A 21,011-nucleotide genomic window follows, 5' to 3' on the forward strand; every position below is an offset into this window, starting at 1 on the left:
TTACATCGTTTGACCTTGCACAACACGACTAAAAATGTTTGGTTTAAGAAGCCTCTCAAAGCACTCCCATATGTGGCTTCATGAACAAATACTGGAAATGGCCAATGAGATGCCTTTGCCAATATCGCCCGCAACAATTGACAATGAGACAAGTCCCCCCTCCCCCAAAAGGCTGCACGAGTAGCTGCAGTCTTCGACGAGCAGCCACGCTGGAACAGGCAAACTCAACTGATGCAGGAGACTAAGAGCTTAATCCAGCTCAAGTTTACCCAGAGCGAGGGCATGGGGGTGTCAACCTAGAGATAGTGAAGGGTCAACATCCACTGCAATGTGGCCCGAACGAGTACACAGACAAACAGTGGTGGCATCTCCGATTTTTTATACTGAATCTGTAGAGGACGACAGCTCAGCTGAAACAAGCACCTCCTACGCCACGACACCTCAATTGTCCTCCAGACGCAACTCGTTTTATCCCTCCATGCAACAATCAACAATAAAGGAACTTCATGCACAGACTGCACTATCCTCAATCAACCAGGTCATTACTTCCCTAGTTGGCCTGTATGAAGAAATAAAAATGGACATCACAAGTTATGAAATGCAGTTGCAGGAGCCTTCTATAATGGGGACGGAACTCACTCAGCTTGTTTGTTTGATTCAAAGAGAAAACAATAGACCTACCACCTTTGACCTTACGTCGCAGATACCCTCAAATAGGGGAGTGGACCCCTCACAAGAGCTACTTCAATGTGACTCAACACAAACTGCCTTCTGCTGTCACAGTCCATCCTATTGGTGGCACTACGATTCCAACATATCATTTACGATTCCAACATATAATAACAACAGTCTCTTCTCTGACAAAGGAAAAAAGGGGAACAGCTGAAGCAAGCACATCTTTTTGTGGCATAACCAGCAGCGAAATTGTCATCAGGAATGGCCCTGGAAAAAAAGGCAAACAGGCAAAGAAAATCAACAAAGGTAAAGGGGCAAAAAGCCCTATCACACAGTCCGGGGTTAAATCCATGCAGAATTTAACTATGCCAGAAATATTGGCGGGGAAAAGAACAAAATCAATCTCTCATTTTGTAAGATGGTTGACAATGAGCATGAACTGGACTCAGTAATTATGTATGCCTCCGATGAAGAGGGTGGGGACAAAGACCGCTGAAAGGAACGTAGGCCGGTGCTAACAAGCAACCTTAACCACAAGGCTGCCAGTGAACCTGCACTGGTCACTGTCCCAATAATGAAATCAACTGCCTCACAATATGGTGAAGTGACAAACAATGCAAACCCTCCTCGCAGGGTGTATTTCGGGATCCGTTGGTGCGAGTCACTGATGCAACCAAACTAATTTTTGTCAAAAAGGTTGGTGTTGCATCTGAAACAACCTATCATCTATAGAGACATCAATACACTGCCTCACACCATTGATGAACGATGGAAGGTGCCAGCGTATTGGACTGGCTTTTGCGGAACCAAAGAGGGTGTAGTGTCAAGCCAAGGTTTTGAGGGGTGTCATGGACTTGCCATACTGTCTTCATTACATTATACTCAGAGTCTACAGACCAACAGCAATGAGCTGGGGCACAAATCAGGATCCGAAATTACAAGCTAGAGAACAAAGCTTGAAGGCTTTGATAATAATGATTTGGACACAAATGGTGCACATTATATCTATGAAAAATTATGTCAACAGATGAAAAAACCTCTGAATTGACCACCTTTTCCGTCGACTGGGAGGGGTCCCACAAAGATGGACATTGTTCTTGGTGATCTCAATTCGATACGTCTTGATCTAGATTTAGATGCTGCTTGTTCATTTTGGTCAACCATATGGGACAGTGATGATCTTGCTCATCCTGTACTGTTTAGTGCGAATGGCAATAAGTGGAAAAATTATCTAAATAGCATGGGCTTGTATTTTCTAAATGGCTCCACTAAAGGGGAGGGAGGGGAGTATATTACTTGGCACAGTGGAGACAGGAGATCTGCACTGGATTACATCTTCCTCGACAACTACCTGATGACCAAATGTAGCGACTGAGATTATTCAAAACAACTGGAGTGATCACAGCTTATTGACCTGCTCATTTAATTGGTCAAATGGAAGAGGTCGAGAGAAGTATGACGAGGCCATTGGGCTCAATCTTGCCTCCAACAGGATAAAATGGAACCAACACAAGATAGATGAGGTGAATGAAGAAGTCAAAGGTGTAGTCAAAAGTACCAAGGGTGACTGGAAAATGTTAACGTTCACCCATGACAATTACAGTGACTTTCTGCATAATGTAATAGAGACCAGAAATGGTGGTAAACGGGAAAAGGGTAAGGTGAAACATAATACCAACAAGAAAACACATCGATATGATGAGGCAGTAGCAGCAAAAAAAAGAAGGAAATGAGGCTCTCAATTAGAACAATTACGATACCGAAGGGCCTGAAAATGAAAGCCTGCAGCAAATTAGAAAAACCAGGTTAAAATATAATAACTGGGTAAAAAACACTGTGCCATAATGATTCAAGCGGATGCAGGGGAAATGTTGGGATAGCACCAGAAGAAAGACGTTCATTCTGGGTTTTAATGAACAGTCAAAATAAAAGTAGTGGAGAAAGCTCTATTAATGCTATTAATATTAATAATATAAGAAACGGGTGGATTGACACAGAGAAACAGTGACTCACATGATACTCTCCACAAACCCACTGCCTCTAAATGGCATAAATATTTCGGAGGTGGACTGGATTTGGCACTTTAGAGTCATGTATGGCACTGAGGGGGATTTGTCTACTTACAAATGCAATCAGGAAAGGTGCAATATTGCTAACAAAGAGTTTATGGGAGCTATCATTTTTGACACGTGTGACATGTTGGAGGGTATCAAAAAAGCAAGCAACTCCAGAGCTCCAGGCCCAAATAAAACATCAAATAGTATGTTCAGGGGAGCCATGACGGAGTGCGCAGGGTTTTTGAGGCTCCTCTTTGACGACATTCAGAGGACAGAAATGTATCCATTAACGTGGAGAACTGCCTACGTTATCCCGATAAACAAAAGGAGTAGCAGATCTGATGCCAAAAATGATCGCCCATCTCCATTTTAGATGTGGACAGCAACATTTTTGCCAGTCTGGTCTTGAAACATCTGGAAATCTGGGCTCAAAGCAAAAACCTGTTATCACCATTTCAAACTGGCTCCCGTAAAAAACCACAGAACACATTTGAATGAATATGTATGGAGCTGCCTTCAGGATCTAGTCAATCGAGGTAAATACTCTGTCATACATTTGGCAACCCTGGACTTATCCAATGCTTTTGAGACAGTCTCTAGTTCTGGATTTTAGGCACAATTAAGGAAGTGGGGCAAGCCTGAGGGTCTGAAGACACCAATGTTAGATGAAACATGGAGGGCATTTTATCTGAAAAAGGGTGCATTCTTGCCTCCTGCCTTTTCAACTTATACGTTGCGGATTCATCGTTGGTGGCAGCCTCTCTTGACCTGGCCAAAATTGGAAACATGGCAATAAGTTGCATGGCTTACTCTGACAACTTTGTGCTACTGGATTGTACCCAAACAGGGCTATGCCACCTTTTGGTGGATTTTGAAGGCTTTGCAAGTGAAAACAACCTCAAAGTAAACTCCAAAAAAACCCAGCTAATGTAATTTGTAAGGCAAGCACGTAAAACGACATCAAGTTGCTCTGTGAATGGTGATTCCCTAGAGAGGGTTAAGGCAACTATCTTCCTTGCTATCTACTTATAAGCTCCTGAAATAGAGACTCGACAGGAATCACCTGGGTATAGTATATTACTACATTCCCCAAATGAAAAGAATTAAGTCTCTATACTGCAAGTTTTCTATGGTCCCTTTAATCTGATTGATTTTCTTAGGGTAAAATCAGCCCAAAAAGTGTTCCATGGCATTGAGTTACTGGAAGACTGGGCTCTGGACTATATCACCCGGCTTGATGGGTGTGTTCTGGTTCAAGGTCTTATGGGGTTCAAACTCAGTACCCGTGAGTGCCATTTTACATGAATTTGGGCTGACTACCTTGAAAGCCAAAGGTCCAGGTTGGAAAAGGGAAAGGACGAATTCATAAACTGCCCAGAACGGGTTAAAAAAACTTTTCGCAGTTTTTTTTAAATTTTCTTTTTTGGCATAACCAACCGAGGACTAAACACATTATGAAATGTTGTTTTGTTTAACTGTGTTTATGCCTTTTATTATTCTTGTACCTGACCTTTTTATTTATTTTTCTCTTCATTTTTAAATATTTTGTTAAAGTTGAATTTGTTTTAACCAACATTTTTTTAAAAAACAACAAAAAACTGTGAAATACAAATGAAGAATTAAACAATGTAGAAGAAAAATAAATGTAATATACAACACACTATGCAGTAAGAGTTTTAGGACTGAAAACTGAAAATGTGTTCTGACTCCCTGTTTTGCAGATACCCTAATTTTGATATAGCTTTGAAATGCCACAAAGCATACCAAGAGGACCCACATCTAGAATGTAAAAAGCCCTGGAGACACATTCTGACACATTCCCTCCAAAACACCATAGATATTTTTCAATTAGACATCGCAATGCACAGCAACATTGTTGGACACTAGCAACAATGATATAAAAATGATATAATGTATTTTACCTGTGTAAACATTAACTGTTGTGGTGATTGTTTAGACAGTGTCTCTTTTCCCCAGGGGGTGGGCGTACAGGGACACTTTCCATGAGGTGAGGGAGGTGCGGCCGCTAATCAATATTCCCCCTAGGGGTTGTACTACGAGGGAGGACCTCATGGAGAGGAACTCTCCTCCTGGACAAGGACGCGAATCAGGGGCACGGCCCCTTTAACCTCTGACACCCTGGGGTAGTAACATCGCCCAAACCACTTTTTTATAGCCTTGTGTTAGAAACCTTGTGTTATTGTGCTGGGTCAGACAGTCTTCATGTGATAAATGCAGGGATGAGGGAAACCTCAGGGGTGCTACAGTCAAGCAGGAAAAATACTCAACCAGCTGTTTCAACTGGAACTGACATTGAGTCACGGCAGACCCGACTATGTCAAGACACCAGAAACAAACGACAAGGGAAGAGAGATTGAGATAGAAAGAGACAAAGAGGAAGGTCGAAGTGGAAAACGAGATCGAAGACAAGGCAAAGGGAGAAGCTGAGGGAAGACTCGAGAGAGAGATGTGGAGGATGTGGCGGAGGAGACCGCAAGCCGACTAGGTGCTGGCAGAAGCAAGAAGCGCAGAAGGAGTCCTGCACGAAGACAGAACACCGACCATTATAGAAGTGAAACCTGGTGGGCGGTGAGTGAGAGTAAGGCTGAGAAAGAGGAAAATCAGCATAATGTTCCGGCAAAACAAACGTATGTTATTTATGAGACGCCTGCAAAGCGTTGCACCAGTCGAAAAAGAACAGACCCAGCGAAGGACAGAGATTGGGTTGTGGTGGTGTGACCTGTAGTGGGTGGTCCGAAAACTGCACCAAGACCACCAAACCCAGCCTGTCTCAAAGCCACATATACGGGCTTGAGAAGCATCCAAAGTACTGGCGGCTGAACGACCCGTTTGTAAGGGTTGGTCGAGCCCATTACTGACAGAAGAACAACCCACAGTACAGGGTCCTGGAAACATGCGCTCAACAAGAGAAAAACTATTGAGTATCACAACTGGTGAAGTATCCCGACACCAAGGGCAGGTAGCATGAGCTGCTACAATTCCAGGACAGAGCCGAGGGAAAGCATAGAGAGCCTTAGCCTTGGAAAACTGGAAACAACGAGCTAATTTAAAGAAATGCTAACTAAGCAATCCAGCATAAAGAATAGCTATCCGACAAGTGACACTCACCACAGCAGTTGTGAATTGAATGTGTCGTTAACATTCCAACCCCAGCAACCCAAAGCATTATTCGAGGGGTTATCTTCTTGAACTCTGCAGAGGGAACAGAAGCCCAGCCAGGGGTCTTCGGGACAATAGTTGGTGAGAATGAAGATCTTAGGGGGGCTTTATTAGAGGACAATCATCAACAAAGATGTAACATCCCAAAGCACATGGGAAATAGAGGCCTTCCTACGCACACCCCAAAATTATCTAGGGCTGGTCTTTCGAGTAGAAATCAATCACCCGGTATCAAAAGCCTTTGCCTTTGGAGTGATTGGCTGAGTGTGGGCCAAGCTATTGTTGCCTGCTACGAGCTGCCTTCCGTGATTCAGTGTTTAAGAGTCTGCCTTCTCTATTCACTCAGCTGCACCCGGGAGGAGAAAGGAGGAGCCAGTTACACAAAACACCCGACACCAGCGGAGCATGGCAGAGTGTTTGGCCGAGTGTGGGCCATGCTATTGTTTCCTGCTACGAGCTGCCTTCTGTGATTGTGTTTCAGAGTCTGCCTGCTCTGTTAACTCCGCCGCACCTGGGACGAGAAAGAAGGAGCTAGCTACACAAAACACACACCACCAGTGGAGCGTGGCAGTGTGGAGGTGTTAGCATTGTTCAATGAGATCTGGAAGAGTGGAGTTTTACCGAGGTTGTGGAAGAGAGCGATTGTGGTGGCGATTTTGAAGAGTGGCAAGGTCCCGACGGAGTGTAAGTCGTATAGACCGATTGCGCTGACTGTTGTGTTGTGTAAAGTTATGGAACGGATGGTAGTTGAGCGTTTGGGGTTTTATTTGGAGTCGAATAGGTGTTTGAGTGATTTTCAGAGTAGGTTCAGGAAGAATCGGTCGTGGCAGATCCATTAGTGAGGTTGGTGACTGGAGTGGAGGAGGCGTTGTGTGATGGGGAGATGGTGGGGGCATTCTTTTTGGATTTGGAAAAGGCGTATGATATGGTGTGGAAGAATGGGTTTCTGGTGAGACTGTTGGAGATGGGTGTGAAGGGGAGGATGTTTCAGTGGATTAAGGTGTTTTTGGCTGACAGGACCTTTCAGGTGAGAGTGAGGGGGGCGATGTCTGAGGTTTGGAAGATGGAGAATGGGACGCCGCAGGGGAGTGTGATTAGTGCAATGCTGTTTAATGTGATGGTGGATGGGTTGATTCGAGCTTTGGCGGGTTTCGGGTGTCAGGTGGATTTCTTCGCAGATGATGGTGTGGTATGGGTAAGAGGGCGGAGTTTGTTGTTGGTGCAGAGTCGGCTGGAAGCTGTGATAGTGCGTATGGAGGAGTGGTGTGGGAAATGGGGCTTTTAGGTGTCTGTGGATAAAAGTGTGAGTATGGTTTTCTCAAGGAGAAGAGTGCAGCAAGGATTGCACTTAGTTTTGAAAGGTGAGAGGGTGAAAAGCGTGGAAGTGTTTCGGTACTTGGGGGTGATCTTGGATAGGAAGTTAAACTGGAATTTGCAGGTGAATGGTATGGTGGAGAAGTGTAAACGTAGGTTGAATTTGCTGCGGGCGGTGACTGGGAAAGAGTGGGGTGCGCAGCAGAAGTGTCTACGAATGTTGTATAAGGGGTTGATTCTGAGTGTGATGGATTTTGGATGCCAGGTGTCAGTGGGTTTCACGGCGAGTCAGATGTTGCGGTTGGATAGGGTACCGGCGAGGGCATTGAGGGTGTGTTCAGGTGTGATGAGGTCCTCTCCAGTGAATGCGGTTCAGGTGCTTGTGGGGGAGATGCCGTTGGAGTTGAGGAGGGATGCGTTGAATATGAGATGGTGGGTGAAGTGCAATGCGAAGAGTGTGGCTCAACCGGTGCGTGAATGTTTGAAGTATAAATGGAGGTTTGACTATTATAGGGACTGGTGGAGGAGGAAGGGGGGCACTTTTGGGTTTCACATGTGGGAGAAGGGAGTGCAGTGGGGTGTGGGCGATTTGATGACTGACGGGTACGGATTTGGAGAGATGGCCGAGGTGGATGATGGGGTCTCCAAAGGTGTGTTTGGGGTTGGCGAATGTGGTGTCGAAGAAGAGAGGATTGCGGGGCGAGATCAAAGCTTTGGGTCAGGCGTATGTGGCAGGAAAGGAAGGATGCAACGTGTTCACGGATGGTTCGAAAGATCCTGTGTCTGGGAGAGTGGGTATGGCGTATTATCTGGAAAGCACTGGGGAGTATAAAGTGGGACGATTGACGAATGATATGTCGATCTGTACGGCTGAGTTGGTGGCGATTGAATTGGCGATTGATAGGGTGTGCGAGTTGGGATATGAGAAAGTGGTGGTGTTCTCGGATTCATTGAGTGGGTTGCAGGCGATTGTGGCATGGGATGGTGATAGGAAGGATGTGATTTTGGATATCAGGAGGAAGATTGATCGGTGTGTGCGTGGGGGAATGGATTTGGAGTTGGCGTGGGTCCCCAGTCACAGTGGCATTTTGGATAATGAGTTGGTGGATCTGGCGGCGGATGAGGGTATGAAGAGGGGAGCGGTTGATGTGAGGTTGGCTTTGAGTGTGGACGAGGTGAAGGCTGTGATGGTGAGACGGGTCATGGATGAGTGGCAGGAGAGGTGGGTGAGTGGGGTGAAGGGCAGGTGGATGTTTGGTGTTCGTGGGAAAGTGTCGGTGAAGGTGGATGCGGGGAGTCTGGAATGGAGAAGGAGGGAGGAGGTGATGCTGAATCGGTTGAGGATAGGGCATGTGGGGCTGAATGACTGTGTTTCGAGTGGGGAAGCGTGAGTCGAGGGACTGTGCGGTGTGTCGGGTGCCTGAGACTGTGGGACATTTTTTGCTTAGGTGTGAGAGACATGTTGAAGAGAGAGAATTGATGAGGGTTCGGTTGACTGCGCTGGGTGTGGCTGAGCTGAGTGGGAGGGCTTTGCTGGGAGGTGACGGGGTGAGAGGCAGGAGGAGGAGCAGTGTGATTTTGGATTTTGTGAGGCAGACGGGGCGGTGGGAGGAGTTGTGAGTTTATGTGTGCTAAGTATTGATTGGTGGGTCTGGTGCACATCATCCTTTAGGATGGGGAAGCGCCTGCGTGGGTCCGCCCATGCCTCCGATAATTGAGAAGAAGAAGAAGAAGAAGGAGCGTGGCAGTGTGTTTGGCCGAGTGTTCGGCCAGAGTGGAGAACAACAACCGAAGTCAGCGGTCATCCGTCAGTTATCAAACAATCATCTTGAAACACTCTGAAATTTTACTTCCGGTCGATACCGACAGGGAAACAGCGATTTTCTTTTCTCAGCAGAGGGTTCGTGTACTGAGTGGTGGTATGCCGCTGGGTGTAATGGAGGCTCTAATTGAGGCTGGTTCCAATAATATGAAGCCCCTGTTGGGGAAAGACTGCGAGCGGATGGAAGAGGGGGAAGCGGGACGTGAGGTGAATGACTTTGGATGCAGCGCCCAGTCGTACCTATGCCTGCTAAACTCAGTGAATATTATTGTTACTGCTACTACGGCGTCACCCCATATGATGGCGCCGATGTTTGAGAGCTCGCCTTTTGAGATTGTTTCAGAGATCATCCCAACTCCCTCAATGCTTACAACAAATTTACCTAAAACCTCTGCCCACAAATTGCACAAAGCAAACTTACTTTTAAACCCGGCGTCTCCAGCTGCTGCACCTATGGACAGGGTCGAGTTTCCCTTACAAACAGACCCTGCGACATCGCAATTAACACCAATTTTGGGAGGCTCATCGTCTGCAATGGGTAAGGGCACTGTAGAGGAAGAAGTCAAGCTACTTACAGATATTATACCCGAAAGCTTACTGACTGTTACTGTTTCACCGAATTATGTTCCTCATTCAGAGCATGTAAATCATTGTCAAAATCAAGGGGAGCTGTTGATGAACCCTGTAGCCTGCCTGACTCCTAATGCAAATAAAAGCCCTGGGGAGTTTAGTACTCTTGTAACTTCGCCACCTCCTATGTAGAAAGGGCTGGGGACGGAGGGATCGAGGTCCTATATCTCAGGAGTGTCTGTTCAGGATGGAATAGGGGCCAACTCACGTGCAACAAACCACTGACTGACGGCAGGTGGTAAAGTGAAAGCGTGCTATAATCCACTGAGAAAACAGTATGCCATGCCGTACCACCTTCCAGAAAAAACGATTTGGAAGCCAGGAGGTCTTTCAAGTCTGAGGCTTAACTCAGATGACAAATATTGTTCCCCTAATAGTCGCCCATTCTATTCGGGTGTGGCTAGATTTGGGGGAAGGATGGGAATGGAGGTACCAGATCAACTTTTGCTGGAGTCTGCATCATCGTTGGAAAAACAAGAAGGGCACCTAATTATTTATCGAACTGTCTTCCGTTGTCCTCAAATTCGAATTTGGGGGAAGGAAACCAAGGAGTATCTACATCTACCGGCATTCAAAGTAAACAAGGCGAGATCCGGCTCCCTGCAGCCACTGAGCGAGTTGGTTCACATCTGGGTGGTGATGCTCAAAAATTCATGAGAGTAACTGGTCAGACCCCCTCAAAAAATAACATCTCACGGGATGAAGCCTCCATACAAACTGAGAAGGTGGATAATGTGGGTCTGGGGGTTGAGAAAGGCAGTGTGACAAAATCGGACAATGATTTTACACTAATCACAAAATTAACATCAATTTTGGTGCCTTTCATGAAATTGCATGAACAAGTAGCAGACCAACTACAGGATCAAACAACTGTCCTGGCCATGTTGACTTCTAAAGTGATCTTTGTGGAAGCTTTTGCCACTGCTATTCAAAAATATATTGATGCAAGCCAAGCTAAGGTTGCAGCTTTACTTCACCTCAATCTTAGACCCCCTGATTAAAGAGAGAGCAAGTCAACGACTTTCAAGACGCCTAGACTCAGTAGATTTTAAGGGGCCGAGTCAGATACCAGTGGAAATAATCAGTAACCCTTTTGCTATTACGGAGTGTCATCTGCCAGAAACCGTGCAGTCCGTGAGGGGGGAAATGGTTTGGCAAAGGATACAGCCGTTTCCCTAATTTCTAAAGCAATTTCTTCGTCTGGTTCAACCGACCCAATACATATTGGTCATCAAGCTCAAGGAACTGTTGGGGAATTGGAAGAACAGAGGGGCAAGTTAATGGACCAGCACTGCCGACCTCCCAAATCTCAAAAACAATTATCTCCAATCTTCACCAAAGTTACTGTAAGGACAGAACACAAACTAGATAATGGTCTGGTGAAATCTAAAAAAGACCAAACTAAAAAGGTTTTGGCCTCTCAATCGACCTCTGGAGATTCCATCTACCCAAAAATCAAATAATCAGAGGCTAGCCACTAAGCAGAAAGCTGGGGTGGTTAAGAAGTTTATGAGTCATAAAATGGCCACGGCCAATAAAAATGAAAAGAGGAAAGAAGAGACCCAATACAAATTCTGCAAAACGTTCAAAGCTTCAATCTCTTTCGATTGGTTCCTCTAATAGTTACCAGCTGGAGAGCAACACAAGCGGGCGTAGTTTGTAATCCTCAAGATTTTATAGCTATGAGGGATCAATCACAACGGTGAAACAAAAAAATTGGTTCTGCCTCAATTGATTTATTGGACCTATCAACGTATTCAGTTGGGGTTGATAGCGTGGAGGAAGATGAAGAGGTGTCTATTGAAGAGGTCTCCACCGATGTTGAGTAACTAAATGATTCCAAGGTTTTAAACAAAAAAACAAATTGTAATGGGAAACCAAAGGGCCCACTTCTTTTACATATTGAAGGGCGACCAGCGAAGAGTCAGTTGGAGAAAGATCGAATGCCACTGATGAAAAGCAAGACTCCATATGTACTCTGGCAATCAGACGGTATTCATCAGTCCCCGAAAAATCATCTCTAAGAATATGAAAACATATTGGGCTCACTAAAAGTAGGGGGAAGCAAGGGGCCCTCTCGTGCTCAAAATTACTTGAAGGTGGCAGATATGCCAATGCCAGCCTCCACCATACAAGAGAACCAAAAGGGGGGAGAAAAGAAGTCTGTTACAGCCAATAGGAGCCATATTGAATCTCGCCTCTAAAACCTCCACGTTATTCAAATAAACACGAGGATAAAACAAAACAAGGAGGAGAGAGAAGTACGAGAGAAAAAACAGTGTCCGGAGAGGTCTAAAAAAATTAATTGTCAGGACGGCCTATTGTTGGAACGGATTATGCCGGAATTGGACGGCTTGATTCTCAATAGAGCTAATGTCATAAGACTACTTCATCATGTGCCCTCACTAAGGCCTCTTACTTCTAATGATTTGGCTATAGTTAAATTCGTAGATGATTACCGTCAGATAGAGTACTCATCTACCCTACAACACCGCTAATAACCCAACTGCTAAAACAAGAAGTTACCCAATTAAGATTATTGGGCTTTGATCTCACAGAACAGCAAATTCCACCACGTCTAACAAAAGCAATTTTTGTTCCTACAAGGGATAACCATAATTATAAACGATCATCAAGGATAAGTAATCAACGTAGGTGGTCACCAAAATGACCTGTTGTAGATAGATCTTTGAGCCAAAGGAGAAATGTTGATAGGAGGAATTTTAGGAGGGAAGAAAGAGAAGGCTTGCATCATGTACACGCCAGACAAAGTCCATATACTAAGCGCTCAGACAGATACAGAAGGTCGCCGAGAAAGGATGATCACAGGTTGAAAGCAAATGGAACGGAAGAAAATTGGAAGTGGCTGATGGGCCTAGTGGCAGATAGGATCAAAATGCCATAGGTCGTGGCTACTACTGCTCTAAAGCCTCTAACGGTTGCATCTTGGAATACTAGGGGCTTCACTCATCTCTTTATCTACGGGAGAGACAAGATCAAGGAGCATGATATATTATGTTTCCAGGAAACTTGGCTACGAGATCCTAATTCTTGTCATCTAAATCCGGCGGTCAAAGAGGACAAAGGAAGCCCTATGTCAGGGCTCCTCATTCCAATTAAAAACCAGTTGTCATGATGCCTGCCCCCGGGGCATCCGGATCAAGCTCATCAGCCCTGGTTGCAGGCATCCAGATATTTAATAAATCCCCAGCAGCCCCAGCTGGGGGCTGTGTGGGTTCAGTCCTGGCGCCTTAGGCGCCAGGCTCATAATAGAAATCAGTCCTGGCGCCTATCATAGACTTTACTTTCCTCATGCAGACCATGCTGTAAATGAATCCAAGCCAACATGAGGCCTGGATGGGACTATTTTACTACAGGGACTATTTTTTACTCGGGTGTGGTTCTAGGGACTTCTTACCTGGAACTACTTTGGACGCTATTTAAACCACGCCCAAACAGCAGCACATGCTTCGTGTTATTCTGCATCCAGCAGCGTAACGCTCACCGTGCCTGCAGTCATCATCCAGTCTTCAGCCACGCCCTTCTCGAATCCAGAGCTCCTAGCAATAGAAGAAAGGTTAGAATACAGATATTATTTCAATCCTTACCTGAATTCCGGATCCATCACGTCTTCAAACTTGAATAGGACATTATTCTACACGCGTCACATCGCCAGCTGCAGCGCCGCGCCATACTCACCAGTCCTCACAGCATTTTTCGATCTGGCGCAGCCTCCATCATTTTCTTCACCGAATTCCACCATCTAGGGGACAAAAGAAACATAAGGTGAGCCGAGAGAGCCAACAAATACAACCTCTCCACCATAGACTTACCTGATTAACAACCAGAGGCATTATTTTGTAACAAACCGCAACTTCTTACGCCGCACCTGTAAGGAGAGAGAAACCAGCAATTTAAATACACGCATCTTTTAGCGGACAGTGTTGGGTAATACAGACTCTTACCTGAACACCATCAGCTGCCACAAGACAATCTTCCCTTGGATCCAGTTGCAACACAAGAAAGGAATGTACAAGAGTGAACATCGGACATATTGAACTCTTTGAACTTTATACTTACGGGTTCTCGCCTGGAACCTCAGAGTGAATATTCATCCTGAACTCTTCCAACGCCTTCAAACCAGTGAAGTAACTGGTATCTACGCGCCCCTGCATTCCACGCAGGATGGAGAGCTCATCATTTAAAAACATAAGGTGAGCTTACTGAAAGTGAATATCGGTGGTGATTAGTGGGGAGAACAGTGGGTGCCATTACTAGAATCCACGGGTGGCTAAATCCCTTTCTCCACTTGCAGGAGAATACTTCTACGGGTCAAGCAGATGAGATTAGGCGGTCCAGTCCAGTCTGTCATCTCTGCACTACGCTTTACGTTGGAGGAGGTCGCAGCTGTCTGGGTCCGATTGACGCCCCCGTTGGAGCCAGGTGAGCGTAACACCAGTTACAGTTTGTGCTATTGGAAGAACTATCCCCGACATCCCATATCCAAATTCTAGTGGGGAAAATGATATTGAATAAGATAAATGTTGCTAAAACAATTATTATCTTTAACCTCTACTGGAATCCTGCAAGCATGATGAGTCACAATTTCCCAGAGCAGGTGGAAAATTGGATCGATGACTGTTCCTTAAAATGGCCGGATGCTTGGTTTGTGATATGCGGTGACAAACTCTGTGTGCTTCAACAAACGCGGTGCGACTCTATTACCGCAAAAGGGGCAGAAAAATGGGGTAACAGGTGGAAATCAACTATTGAAGCAAAATACTTGTTTATTCTTAATGGTAATACCATTGGTGACAACCCCGCGAAGATTACAAGGAAAAACAACCAAGGAGGTCAAGTGCTGGACTACATATGTATCTCAAGTGCGATAGTCTCGCAAACAAATAGGATGTCAGTTGAGCATATGGAAGACAGTGACCATAATCTACTCTCTGCCTCTACTCTCTGCCTCTCTGATGCCAGTCGAAAACACTATCAACTATACCAACCTTACAAAAATGTAAGTTTCAATGGTGAGGAATCGAATAAAAATCCCCCCACAAAAGTTGAATACCTTAATTGACTGTTTAAATACCTCTGTTAGGAATTACCAACCGATGGGGCAGTACAAACAATTGATTACCTGAGCCTTTTTAACATTTTTGAGGTGAGGTCTACACGGTTTGACCAGGTAATGCCATTACATCGACATGCTTATGATGATTTGGTGGTTTAGCAAAAGAGGCTTAAGAATCAACAATTTAAGGCACTAAAATATGAATATTCGATAACAGCAACAATTCAAAGACAAAACATTTGGCAGTATTATCACAATTGGCTACAACGCCATAAAAAGATCCAGTGGAGGTATCACGCAATGGAGATTGTGAATGACAATGAGGTAAACTTCAAACAAACTGTCACAGCATCTGCATGGCCTAAGGACATATGGTCTCCATACCGCTCTCACATGGAGAATGTATCGCCAAGCAGAGCACTTAATCTGTGAACGCCACTGTAATTGCAGCCAAGTAAGAGCGAAAAGGTTGAATTGGAATCTGATGGGCGAGAAGATTCCTGTTGTTCAGTCCCTTACCTATTTAGGAATTTGTTTGAATACTAGCACGATTGATGCACCAAGGTATGAAGCTTTAACAAAGAAAGCTCCAAACTTGTAAGGCTTAGGGAAGGTTCTACTTAAGCGCTATTGTGGCTTTTCTCTAATTCCTTTGATTAAGTTCTATAGATCCAACGTCATTCCAATCTTAACATATGGGGCAGAAACCTCTTTGAACTTTGACATGAAGAACCGGCCAAAGATCGAAAGGATAGTCTGGAAAAGGACATTGAAATTAACCAAAAGTACCCCTATACAAGCTGTCAGAATGGAATTGGGCCTTACTTCTCTGGCGGCAGTGGTGGAGTGGAAAACTATATCTTTTTTTTTATAGGAAATGCATTGATGAGTTGCCAAAGGGTGGCTTTTTTCTTTGAAGAAAGCTTTGGCAGAACATAAAGAACCTGGGCTGATACAGTGGGAAGCAAAGTGTCACACTCTTCTTCTGAACTTGAGGGAATCATTAGAAACCCTAATTCTTAACCCGGCTAAAATTAAAAAGAAACTATACTCACAGGACTGGTTTAGAACAGAGGAAGACAGACAGCGATATAGATCCTATGGGAAACCAATGGAGGAAAGCCGGAAACCATACTCACTGCCGAACTATCTGCAATGCGTTCCTCATTGGTTCTTTAGAGACCAATTCTTTAGATTTAGTTTGAATCTAATAAAAACGAAAAAGACTACTGAGCAAAGAGCCAGTGAATCGGATTCTTAGGTCTGTAGACTGTGTAAAGAGGATGATTCAAGGATGGTGATGGATTGTGAGACCTTGTCAAACCAAAGAGAGCTTTAATTTTCAGATGTGATTAATAAGTATGGTCATAGATGTAAGGACTTATAGTGGAAGATCCTACTATCAGGCAAAAAGATTTCAATAACTCTGGCTTTGGTGAAATTTCTAATTTTTATTCAGGAAAAGTTGGCCTGTAACTGCTGAATGTCTTTTTATTTCTTGGTTTAATAGTGTTCTTCTTTTCTTTTTGCAAAAAGGGTTTTATTTGTGGTTAAAGGTTGTTGATTGTATAACCGTTTAAATCACGTTAAATAAAGAAAAAAAAATGAAAAAGCATTTGCAAACCTTATGATTGGTCGACACCAGATCCTGCCAAGAGTCCAGTCCCTTCAATCCATGGGGTCAACACTCCCTGTCAAAATAAGAAGAAAATCCTTGTCTTTGTCTTCTCTTTAATAAAAAAACGGAGACTCCAATCCTTCCGTGTCAGAAAAGAGCCCGGTAACATTCAGTGAACCGAGAACATCGGAGACTGTGAATGTGAAGAAATCAAGTAAACAGTAAATAGGTCAACAGACTAGTGAACCATTTTGTAACACAATTCCCTGGGCAGCTCCACAAGAGTGTGGTGCTGAGAGTCGGGAGGGACTCAGGGAGCATCTTCGTCCTCCCAGTGGGGTCAGAATAAAGAACATAAAGAAAGTTAAGTCAGTGAAAACCACTGTAAGGAAATTACAAGTATTGCTGAGAACTGTGAAAGACATTGGGGAGCCACCTAGGAGAAGAGAGTCATTCTCCTAGCCCCATGATGATCCTATAGAACTGTTTTGTTTCGTTTTTTGGGTTTAAAGAAGCCTGTAACTTTTGCTGAACTTTTGTTTTGAACAACCTGTGCATCTTTGGGACACTTTACAACCAGGAGAAGGGAATGATTCTCCTGGGTTATGAGCAGTAAAAAAACTTTATATGAGTTGTTATAGTGACAAGGATAGAGGGTAGGAGCCCTTTTGACTGGGACAGTACCTTTTGATTTTGACTTGCACAGACTTACTGACAAGCACCAGAGTTTCTTTAGTTTAGGTAGGAATACCCCATTAGACTTAAGGACATAGGTGTATTTTTATGTTGAATAAAAGTCTATGGAAACCATCATAGCACCACTTGGTCAGTCTCTTGATTCCTTGTCACCACACTGTACTTTGTTACGGATATTGAATAGCAGATTTGCATTAACAGTGGTGTATTCTACAATGACATGTAATACAAATACTTAAATTACTGTGTCAGCTACTTTATTTGAGAAATGTTATTAACGAAAGCAAATAAATGTATTAAAAAGAAACGTACCAAGGCATAAGTATTGCAGGGAGAGTGGCTTTCCCTTTTTCATTGCAACATATGACTGTTTTAGAGAAAAAAGGGGTTTACACCGACTACGCCGCCCTTTAACAGCATTTTAATGAAACATGGAAAACAGATGCAGAAATGAATTTTCAAAGCATCAACTTAGATTAGCCTTAGAGAACCAGTTAAAAAGGTACCATTTTATTTCAATAGTCTTGTTAAAAGATGGTAGCAATATCCATTATTGCGATCTAGCACAAAACATCACTTGTACACAGTTTCTGTAACAGCATGGTGCAAATAAACAAATGGATGGAACGACATTATTTTAAATTAAATCCCTCAAAAATGAAAATATGCTAGCTGGGAGCTTTGGAACATTGGCCTTCAAACATCTGGCCACCCCAACTTGGCCAGGATCCTTTTTTGATAGCTGTGTTCAAACATCTTGGGGTGTTAATGGTCACTAAACTGCACATGGCTCGCCAAGTGGTAGCAGTCGTGAAGAATTATTTCTTTCACCTAACGATGCAGAAACAGTTATTAACCGTTTTGAATTTTCACTGTAAAGTCCAGGCTGTTTTTTTGCTGATCTTGCCCAAACAGATGTCAATAGCTGTTATCTGTCCAGACCTGACTATTTGATGACACGCCTTCCAAAAGGAGAGATTCGAAACTGCAGACATTTGAACGCATCTCTCAGGTGCAAGCCAGCTTGCACTTGCTGCCATTCAAATACACTGTAAGATGGCTCTCGTGCCTCATACCAGTGTCATTAATCAGTGCGAGGTTGAGACTATACAGGCATTTATAAACGCCTATCTAAACCTAAATCTAAGATGGGAGCAAGCTACGAACATCAAATAATAATGCAGTCCTAATGGAGTCTCGTCAAAATAAAAGGATCTATACTAAACAACCTATTGGCAATCATTACCGCCAAGTTACGTATAGTGTGGGGTAATGTTCATGAAAAAGCAAGAAGTGTTCACAAAATGATAAGTCAGGATGTTCAAGCCGTCGTCCTCCCTGCCCCACGCTTTCAGCACGGCACAAGCTGGTCCACTCAAGCATAGAACACTCTTGGGCTTCTTCAGCACAAGGACACAGTTCCATTACAAGCATCAGGCATTACAAGCAAGCATCTTTTATGCACGTCTCTTAAGATATCAAACGTCTCTTGATCCAGAGGGCCTGATGTATCAAATAAATGAAAAGTTCCTTTCCAAGTATCCAAGTACAGCGAGTCACTCTTCAGATGCCCCTCAGCCAGACTCAGATCCCTTTTGTACTACGATCCTTTTTCGGATGACTCACAGTTCACCCGAGATTCCCCTCAGTCGGGCTCAGCTCCCTTTTCTACCACAATTTGTCTACCTCAGCCGGGCTCAGACTGATTACAGTTTGTATATCTTTTCTTGGGTTACTCACAGTTCACCCCATATCCCCTCAGTCGGGCTCAGATCCCTTTTACACAATTAGTCTCCCTCAGCCGGGCTGGGACCAATTACTGTTCCTATTGGCCATCGAAGATTTTCGAAATGTGCACAGGGGTTGGCTTGAACCATTGCAGGACCACTTCGATTTCACAGTTCACAATTTTACACTCTCAGTTGGATACCCAACAGAGAACTTCGAATGAACACCCACGTGGTGCCGGACCACTCTGAATATGGTATCTTGGGTTGCATCCCAAAGTTCAATCACAAAGTTAAATTACTTCTTTGGTTCCAATTATACTCGCGTCGCTCATCGCCAATGCCTCACAAGCAGTTCTCTTTATACAAAGTTGTCGCTTGCAACCTTGGTCCTAACACAGATCGGTCTGCTATCAGTCTCTCAGACTCACCGGATGTGCTGACTTTACTGGCGCTGCTTTGTTGTGGGAGCCAAGAACAGTATCACAGCTGCAATCAATCTTCCCCGCCTCCGCTATCGATGCAGGAGAGCCCCGGGTACCTCACACATACAATGCACCTGTCTTCAGCTTTAATTCCCGGTCTTATGTTTCTTATTCTCGAGGGCTCATGAAAGTATCGGTTTTCCTCCCAAAGAAGGCCAAGGGCAATTTCCTCCTTGCAACTTTTTCTGGTCTTGCCGTCTTTCTCCTGGTATTAAACTGCCATCTCGGAACTGCTGCTTCCTCGTGTGTTTTGCCTTGCTCAGAGTGTGCTTTCGTGCTCCTCCTTTAATCCGTGTGGGGAAATGTGATGGAAGTTAGGTGTGGGGAAATGTGATGGAAGTTAGGTGTGTGTAATTATCAGTAAGTGCCTGACCCTTGTGTTGGGAAATGTCAGGTTAACAGCTCAGGTGTTAGTCCGTTTTCTCTCAAAGTGTTTGTGTCAGGAAATGGGTTTGGGGGGTTGAGTTCCTAGGTATCCTACTTGGTATAATGGGGGAAAGGTGTTATAAGGAAGGGGATACCGCATCTCACCCTCCGGTGTCCCGCTTCCACTCCCCGAGGACCTCATCCAGGTGATCCTCCTGCACTGGTCCACCACCAGCAACTGGCTACAAACGCAATGGTCTTGTCCTGGCCACCAGGATGACAGATCCCTGTGCATTGGCGAGTGAGACACCTTCAATTTCTCACATACCCTTCCCCTATGCGAGGTGTATATGCCTGTTCTTTGTCCAGGTTCTTCGTTGTTAAGACCTGGGAGAGAACAGGGATGAGATATTTCCAAGAACTCTTGTATATTCCATTGATTTTCTTTTGCCAGTGTCGGAAGAGATCGATTGGTTTGATTGGTCTCTCTAAAGTAACCCATTAACTGGTCTTTAAGGGTTGATTCGGGTTTCATAGGTTCTTTAGATCTTGAAGGGGTTTTGTGGAGTTCTGATTTTTCCCAGTCCCACATTGGAGAGTTTTGGGAGTAGTCATTTTACTATAGCAAAATAAAAAGGTAATGGCTGGAAGGTTTAGAATAAATCTTAACCTCTGACATTGCTCTGGGCAACCCTCCAGATCATCGTTCTTCGCCTGCCAAGCCTTTACAGAAGGGGAAAGTCCATTTGCAAATTAGGCTTGGTCCCACCCCGAAAGGGGCAGTCCAGCCTGAACTGAAAGGTCACATCCCTTCTGCACAAGACATAAGCATCCCCAGACATGTTTCAGCCTTGTTGGGCATCATCATGTGACGAGTTAGACCCCAGTTACATTTTTAAAACATTGAAAATCATTTTTTTATATCACATTTATATTGATTTTAGACATTAAGCATTACATAACATAGAAACAAAACACTGAATGCTTGATAAATTAACAATAACAAAAGGACCCAGATCCATCATCATCGCTAGTCACAGTACATTGTTTTATTTCCTCTGCACATTACTTTCTCATATAGTTTATTACATAAGGATTAGCTGTTTATTGTGTGTCTTACCATCTCTGCCAAATTTTTCGAGCTTTCTCAGGGCGTCCTCTAGCAGTGTAGATACGCTGCTCCATTGATATGCAAATGTCCACATCTGTTACCCATTGTTCATATTGCGTGATTACATTGGATCCCCACAGTTTTGCTATGTTTCTTTTTATCAGTCCTGTGGATGTTCAGAAGAACAATCTTTCAAGTTGTGTAATTTCTCCCTCTTCCTCGACGCACGATAGCATCAGTCTGGGGTCTGTAG

General features: G+C 44.2%; 1 protein-coding gene across 4 annotated transcripts in view; it reads right to left on the bottom strand.

The window, feature by feature from the left end:
• The window catches only part of RPP40 (ribonuclease P/MRP subunit p40), an 872,477-nt gene that overhangs the window by 149,303 nt on the left and 702,163 nt on the right, over positions 1–21,011 (bottom strand). The window contains exon 8 of one of the 4 annotated variants that reach the window (XR_011274227.1): positions 16,380–16,446. The exons of the other annotated variants lie outside the window; for them this stretch is intronic. The gene's annotated coding sequence lies outside the window, so the exon portion shown is untranslated. The remainder of the gene's footprint in view (positions 1–16,379; positions 16,447–21,011) is intronic. 4 annotated transcript variants of the gene reach the window in all.

The sequence above is a fragment of the Ambystoma mexicanum genome, chromosome 5p (genome assembly GCF_040938575.1).
Source record: "Ambystoma mexicanum isolate Mex_15411 chromosome 5p, UKY_AmexF1_1, whole genome shotgun sequence".
Classification (NCBI taxonomy): domain Eukaryota; kingdom Metazoa; phylum Chordata; class Amphibia; order Caudata; family Ambystomatidae; genus Ambystoma; species Ambystoma mexicanum.